We start from the raw sequence: 8,517 nt of genomic DNA, 5'->3' as shown, positions 1-8,517 counted from the left end.
CTTTATAACCCATATCATCATCATTATCATTATCAAACAAATAATAAACCAAAGACAAAATAGGAGTGAGTGCTTGTATTTGACAGGACTTTCAACAAATAAATGCAAAAAACAATTCTTCTGACGCCCGTATATGTTGTATGCGCAATGGATATAGACCTCAACGGCACCGCTCAGTTGAGGAATCTCGAGACGACTGGAAACGGTGTAACATCTTTGTTCAGGTGTATAAAGAACTGAAACGATACTATTTAAATGCTGTAGGGCATGTAATTATGAATACTTCGCATACACATGTGTGTCATGTGAAAAGGTGCAAATGTATTCATAACAATTAGACGTCAAGTATATATCTAAAAAAAAAGAGTTACTATTTGAATAAACTGATCCCCGCCGATGCCCACAGTGCACACAGGACGCCCCCAATGCCCATCAATCACGCTAACTTGCTTAAATATTATAAATAAACAAATGTGAAACATTAATTTGTTCAAAGAAGCTGCTAATATCTGCAAGATTCATCTACCACCACCAATCAAGAGAAGTGTACATGACTTCACGTACACCCCATACAATAATCAGTAGTAATAAACGATTCAGGTAAAACCGCGAGCGGGATACGCAACCCTACTGCCATTTTTGTTTTCTTATTTTTTCTTTTAATGGCAGGGGGACGTATGAGGACCCATGGCTCGAGACCGGTGTCTAGGTGCCTTCATCACCTCCCAAAACCTCTAATTTAGAGAAATCTACAAATAAGCAGCTATTAAGATACTGTAACATTAAGTATTTTATAGTAAAAAAAGTAATTAAAACATTATCAATTTCATTGCGCAAGTTAACATAACAAACAAACATCAAAAGCATCCTGCACACACCCCGGACATCAACAAGAAACAAACAAATCACTCAAACCATAAAATCCATAAAGCATCTATAAAGAATGTTGATAAATCATAAATATTTCGAGAAATATATAAATGCATATGACGAATTTAACAGCTATATTAAACCGACTTCAACATCTAACCAGTCACACCAAAATGAAAATATTAAGTAATCGTAAAATAAAAATGTCTTTAAAATTAAACGTTCATTACGAACGACAACAAAAAATTATAACACTGACATTTAAACATACCAATATTTCAATAAGTATGCTGGAGGTACTATCTCCAGAAATTGAGAGTCTCGAAAAACACGACACCCATAACTTAAAAGACCTCATTAAACACAATATTATGTAAAAAATGAGTCAAAATAATCAAGAAAACTTAGCTGCTTCAGACTTAAATGAAAATACACCCATCTTCTTTACCAGTAAAGAAATCGGTTCGTGTTAAGATCCCATCTCACATGGACTAAAAACCGAACTGAAAATATACTAAATATAGACTTTATAATAGCAAAATTATAAACATAAAAGCAATGTAACCAATTATTTAACCATACATATGTTCATTAAGGGCGGGCGGGCGGGGTTATCACCCTTTCGTTTTCTTGCTCCATAACTTTGCCTGTCAAAAACAACCCTCGAATGGCGTCTCACTAGATGTGCAAATCATATATACCCCAAAACGAAAAACTCGTGCGCTTTCGCGCTAAAACATGCACACAAAACCCGTGCATTATACGCGCTAAACCATTACCATAATCTTTCTTCTAAATAACACGTATTCAACCATACTATAGCGTATTTATCAAACCGAGAATAATTTCATTTACTCATAGTTATGAGTAAATTTATTATTCTCTATTCTCAAAATACTATTAAAATCTCATCATCTTTATAACCCATATCATCATCATTATCATTATCAAACAAATAATAAACCAAAGACAAAATAGGAGTGAGTGCTTGTATTTGACAGGACTTTCGAATAAAACAAAGAGAGAATACAAATAATATAAAACATAAAATGAATACCTAAATATTCTCCACCACGTTATATACCTCTCGAACTGTGTTTTAACTGAAAAGATACAATTATAAACATTGGTAAAAGCAATAAAATCAATTCAATCAAAATAGGCACACTATGGCCTTCAACAACGGTCAACTGACCACACAAGCCAACTGGCTTATCAACATCAGGCACACTCTGGCCTTCACAAACGGTCAAATGACCACACAAGCCAAACGGCTAATCAACATCAGGCACACTCTGGCCTTCACAAACGGTCAAATGACCACACAAGCCAAACGGCTAACAACATCAGGCACACTCTGGCCTTCACAAACGGTCAAATGACCAATCGAATAATGCACAAGAGAATTAAACAGATATAATAAAACAATATTTACCAAATTAATGATAAACATTAAAACGGAAATAAAAAATATCATAATCATAATCCTTATAATAATAATAACATACTACATAAACCATACCTTTATGTTCTCCAATACTTAATATACCATTCGTACTGTCCAGTTACTGCACTGCAAAAAATAAACTTGCAGATTGTTAACTCCATGTGAACATGCTTTTTAAGAAAATAAGGTCAACTCACAAAAGCCAACCGGCTTTCACACATCAAATCAACTTGCTTTAAAAAACGGTCAACTGACCATACAAGCCAACTGGCTTACCAAATCAGGCCAAATGGCCGTAAACAAATTGGTCCAATGACCACAAGGAACATACACACAACACAAACACAGAACTTAATAATACTCAAAAGCATTTCCAAACCATTTATATAATAATATATTATAGTGTCTTTAAATGTGCTACGAACAACACATCATATATTTCAAATCACACATACATTAATAATGACTTTTCACAAATCTAAATTTAGCGACACCGATAATCTGTCTTTCAAAGAATCTTTAACATATCCGTCCTTAGTGGAAACACTTTTTCATCTATCATGTCTTTGCCAAAGTCTATCCACAGTCTTATTATTGGCACTTATAGATGCTCCACCAGCACGAAAAGAATGAAGTCCATATTTAGAAGAAACATAACCCATTAGACTTAACTTCTTCCTCAAAACTATCATTTATAGTAGAATAACTTATATGCTTATTATTAGAAATCAATTTGAAACAGTGTTAAACATTACACAAATAAACTGGTCTAAACACATAATCAGTAGATGAACATGCAATATCTGCAACACACAAACACTTTTCAAACAATTTCACAGGACATGTGTCTGTATTAGTTTTGCAATCAGAACAGTATTACCCTCTCTTAAAATGTCCGTTTTTGACTTTTCAACTTAAATATCACAATGCATATCTAAAAATACAACATCTGATCTTTTAACAGACAAAATTTATCCTAAAAAAACAGCATAAGATAAGAAAAAGATTGTAACGCCTCTTAAATACCCCAAAGAACAATCGCTCTCAGAAACAAAAGTGTGATAAAATTTCTTTAATATATCTGATGTAATAGGCTCTTTTTAACTACCGTCTTTGCAATTCTCCGAATGCACCCAAATAAAATACATCATAATAATCCTAGTAATAATAATAACATACTACATAAACCATACCTTTATGTTCTTCAATACTTAATATACTATTCGAACTGTCCAGTTACTGCATTGCAAACAATAATCTTGCAAATATTGTAAATTCTATGAGACTTTCGTTCCAAGAAAGTTCGGTAACCTGACAACACAAGCCAACAGGCTTTCACACACCATATAGACTGGCTTTAAAAACGGTCAACTGACCATACAAGCCAACTGGCTTTCAAAATCAGGCCAATTGGTCTTAAACAACTTGGTCCAATGACCACAAGAGACATGCACAAATACCAAACACATTTTACGAATGTTCTCACAATCAATACGTATGTTCTGCTCTTAAAATTAAAACTACCGACTTGACATTTGTTTTTAGGTTCAATTCACCAACACAGACATACTTTAAGCTACTGATCGAACCCTGGCTCAAATTTCCATGGCAATAGCATAAGCTCAATTGATATACTAGATATACTAGTATTAATTTTGATTTACTAATTTGAAAACAACAAAATGCTTAACACACTCAAATACAAAGCTATAGGTACTTGGTCGGCTGCAAAACTCGTCAATTTTTGGAATTTTAACCCATCAAACAAATCTCAAAGAAAACCGTTATTGATGCAAAGTTGAATTTCTGTGATACTAAAATAATCCCTGTTGTTGAACCGTTACTTGTTTTTGTTCAATTAAACGCAAAACCTAGAAACCCATTCATTTTGCGTGCTAAACCATAACCACACTCTTTCTCTTCTAAATAATATGTATAGACCAACATCATTCGGTATTTATCAAACCTAAAATAATTTCATTCACTCAAAATTCGTTAATGTAGTATTATCCATTCACAAAATACTGTCAACTATTCCTCCTCCTCATCAATAACGTTAGCATCATCATCAACATTTATAACATCATCATCAATAAAATCATCATTATTAATCTTAACAAGTTATTTTCTAACACATAATTACACAAAACAAAACAAACAACAAATTATACCTTTCGAGCTGCCCTCTTACTATAATGTTACACTATTCATTATTTATTCTTCGAACTGTCCAGCTTCTGAAAAAATAAACTTCGCAAACGTGTAAATGCAATTTCAGCATGTGTTTTGAGACATTTTAGTGAACTGACACGCAAGCAAACTGGCTTATACGCATCTGAAAAAATCTGCTTTTAACAAACTGTCAACGGACAACCCGAGCCAACCGGTTAATTTACATAAGCCAATCTGGCCCTTAATAACATACATTTAATGTTCTCCGATATATATAATATCCTTCGAACAGTACAATCTTAACATTAAATAAAAACAAACATGTAAATGTAAACGCACGTTTTAACAAATTTGGTTAACAAACTACACGCGCTAACTGGGTTTATCCACATCTGGTCAACTGGCTTTCACCAAAACGATAAGCAAAATTACACATGTTAACTGGCATTCAAAAAACGGCCAAACACCATAAAAGCAAAATGTCTTTACACATCAAGCCAACAGTCCACCAAACAAGAACAAAAACTATCACGAAAACAAAATCGACTTATATTGCAAATAAATCCGGTCTACTTTTGTTATCATTACAGTACCTAATCTTTAACAAGAGCACCGCCTTGCGGGTGCAGACCGCTCATCTATTTTCTTTTTAAAGGTGAAGAGCGGTGCATTGTGTGGGGGTGTGGACATTTATTACATTTTCTTCCAAAAATGCGAAAAAAAGGGGAAAAAAATCGGGGGGGGGGGGTGGGGGGGTGGGGCGGTGGGGGGGATGGGGGGGGATTCTTGGGTGCGATGGTTGGACGGTATTTCAAACATAAAATAATAAAAATAAATATTTGTGTTTTTTAACCGTTTCATAAAAAAAAAATGGGGGGGGGGGTGAGGTGGGGGGGTATAGTGTGAGGGTGTGGTGGTAATTTGTGAGATGATCTTAAAAAAAAAAAAAAAATAGGGGGGGGGGATTCGGGTGGGGGGAGGGGGGGTGGGATTCTTGGGTGCGATGGTTGGACGGTATTTCAAACATAAAATAATCCAAATAAATAGTTTTGTTTTTTAACCGTTTAAAAAAAAAATTGGGGAGGGGGTGGGGTGGGGGGGGGTATAGTGTGAGGGTGTGGTGGTCATTTGTGAGATGATCTTAAAAAAAAAAAAAAAAAAAAAAAAAATAGGGGGGGGGGGGGGTTGTGGGGGGGGGGGCACGGGCGATGGTTTGGGTGGAGTCTATTGTGGTATGTCAGGTAAGAGTAGTTTTGTCAAAGTATCAATCAAATCTAATCATAAATAAAGAAGTTATGGCAATTTTAGAGAAATTTAATAATTTGACCTTGAGAGTCAAGGTCATTCAAAGGTCAAGGTAAAATTCAACTTGCCAGGTACAGTAACCTCATGATAGCATGAAAGTATTTGAAGTTTGAAAGCAAAAGCCTTGATACTTAAGAAGTAAAGTGGATCTAAACACAAAATTTAACCATATATTCAAAGTTACTAAGTCAAAAAAGGGCCATAATTCCATAAAAATGACATCCAGAGTTATGCAACTTGTCCTTTTACTGTACCCTTATGATAGTTTGCGAGTGTTCCAAGTATGATAGCAATATCTATGATACTTTAGGGGTAAAGTGGACCAAAACACAAAACTTAACCAAACTTTCAATTTTCTAAGTATAAAGGGCCCATAATTCCGTCCAAATGCCAGTCAGAGTTACATAACTTTGCCTGCACAGTCCCCTTACGGTAGTTAGTAAGTGTTGCAAGTATGAAAGCAATAGCTTTGATACTTAAGGAATAAAATGGACCTTAACACAAAACTTAACCAAAATTTTCAATTTTCTAAGTATAAAAAGGGCACATAATTCTGTCAAAATGCAGGCCAGAGTTATCTAACTTTGCGTGCCCAGTCCCCTCATGATAGTAAGTAAGTGTACCAAGTTTGAATGCAATAGCATTGATACTTTCTGAAAAAAGTGGACCTAAACGCAAAACTTAACCAAAATTTTCAATTTTCTAAGTATAAAAAGGGCACATAATTCAGTCAAAATGCACGCCAGAGTTATCTAACTTTGCCTGCCCAGTCCCCTCATGATAGTAAGTAAGTGTACCAAGTTTGAATGCAATAGCATTGATACTTTCTGAGAAAAGTGGACCTAAACGCAAAACTTAACCGGACGCCGACGCCGACGCCGACGCAGACGCCGACGCCGACGCCGACGCCAAGGTGATGACAATAGCTCATAATTTTTTTTCAAAAAATAGATGAGCTAAAAATGCATTAAGCTATGACGAAACTAAATTTAACAAAACCGATAAATGCCTTTCATCTAAGTTTAAAACAACAGTCTTATTGTCAACGCTCTTTTCAAACCAAATTTATACCACAGTTTATCCAAAATATCGTAAATTAATTAGCACATATGCATGCACCATTATTGACACCAACCTTGCAGGGGAAACTTAACGTCTTAAATTATTATGAAAAATATAATAACTCTTAATGTTTTAATTCAATTTAGAGAAAATGTTTAATTGTATACAACAATAACATATAAACTGTTTATTCAATATCCAGCGAACGAGATGTAATATATGCAAAACACAAACATGTTTCGAAAAAAGTTTACAAGACAAGTCTCTATAGCTGTTTCATAGATGAATAGAATATATATTTCCGTAATGTATCGATTTTTGATGTTACATTCTTAATTCACAATTGGAATACCTGAATAGTTTAAAGATATGTTCGCATAAATTTTCATCCGCTTATTATCATACCACGTCATATATCGCACACAACCATCGTGCTGAATTATATGGAAAACGGCAGTTAATTGTTATTAATCGTTTGTTGAATTATACGCTTGGAACTAATACACAAACTTGTAACACATGTATTACCATATAAGATGTTATATCTTAAAAACAATAAAAATAAAGCAAGGTGTTCGTAAAAACATGAGGGAGAGTGATCTAACTCTGCTATCAAAACAACCTGGAGTGACACACTATGTGGCCTTACCTATATATAATCCTACCAGACCATTACATTTGCGACCTCTTTTTGAACTTAAATAGTTTCATTTTTACACAATAATCAAATCAATTGATGTATCTGAATAGTTGGAACTAAACAAAAACAACAGCACAAATAAAGATATGGAGCATGTTATTGAATATACTTATCATAAAAGTTAACAAGGAACACAACCTGTGTTAATTTCAATCGGAATGTTGTTGCCAGTGTTATTACAATAAACAGAACCAACACGTCTGACCTTTGTTCGAAGTTCCAGCTCACCATTCCGCTTCTAGCAGAGAATCAGTCCTCTCATCGAAAATCTCCTTCCGAATACTATGTATTTCGCAAATGAACGCCTAAACTACTTTATCACCCTTTCGTTTTCTTGCTCCATAACTTTGCCTGTCAAAAACAACCCTCGAATGGCGTCTCACTAGATGTGCAAATCATATATACCCCAAAACGAAAAACTCGTGCGCTTTCGCGCTAAAACATGCACACAAAACCCGTGCATTATACGCGCTAAACCATTACCATAATCTTTCTTCTAAATAACACGTATTCAACCATACTATAGCGTATTTATCAAACCGAGAATAATTTCATATATACGGTATCGGCTACTTGCCTCCGTTTCTGGTAGTTATAACACTTTCGTGTGCATTACAGATTTGTTCCTAGTGACCGTGACCTTCGGAAGCCGCCATTACAGACTTGTTTTGAATTATGCATTCATGTATTTTGATTCATTTTACAGCGTTCCTGTTTCTATCCTTGTTTACTTACAGACCAAGCAGAAGCCTACCCAACCACCCAAGGCCCACTGTTCCTCCAAATAGTATCCAGCCGGGAAATGTTCATATTTATGGTTGTTTACTGAAATTTAACAAGTGGCATATTCCACAGAAATGTACTAGAACTTCATCATTGATGTACTTATGTATTTTGCTTCTTTCATTATCTAATGACATAGAGACAAATCCAGGCCCTGAATACCCATGTGGTTCATGTG

General features: G+C 34.8%; 1 long non-coding RNA gene across 1 annotated transcript; it reads right to left on the bottom strand.

Moving 5' to 3' along the window:
- Nucleotides 1–60: 60 nt before the first annotated feature.
- On the bottom strand, nt 61–8,108 carry LOC127879815 (uncharacterized). The gene is made up of 2 exons (XR_008049245.1): nt 7,762–8,108; nt 61–4,554 (listed from the first exon to the last, which is right to left on the bottom strand). It is a non-coding gene; the product is annotated as an uncharacterized LOC127879815 (long non-coding RNA).
- Between the last annotated feature and the right edge of the window lie 409 nt (nt 8,109–8,517).

This window comes from Dreissena polymorpha, chromosome 4 (genome assembly GCF_020536995.1).
Source record: "Dreissena polymorpha isolate Duluth1 chromosome 4, UMN_Dpol_1.0, whole genome shotgun sequence".
Lineage (NCBI taxonomy): Eukaryota > Metazoa > Mollusca > Bivalvia > Myida > Dreissenidae > Dreissena > Dreissena polymorpha.
Note: the sequence above shows the minus strand (reverse complement) of the source record. Positions and strands in the feature narration are given on the sequence as shown.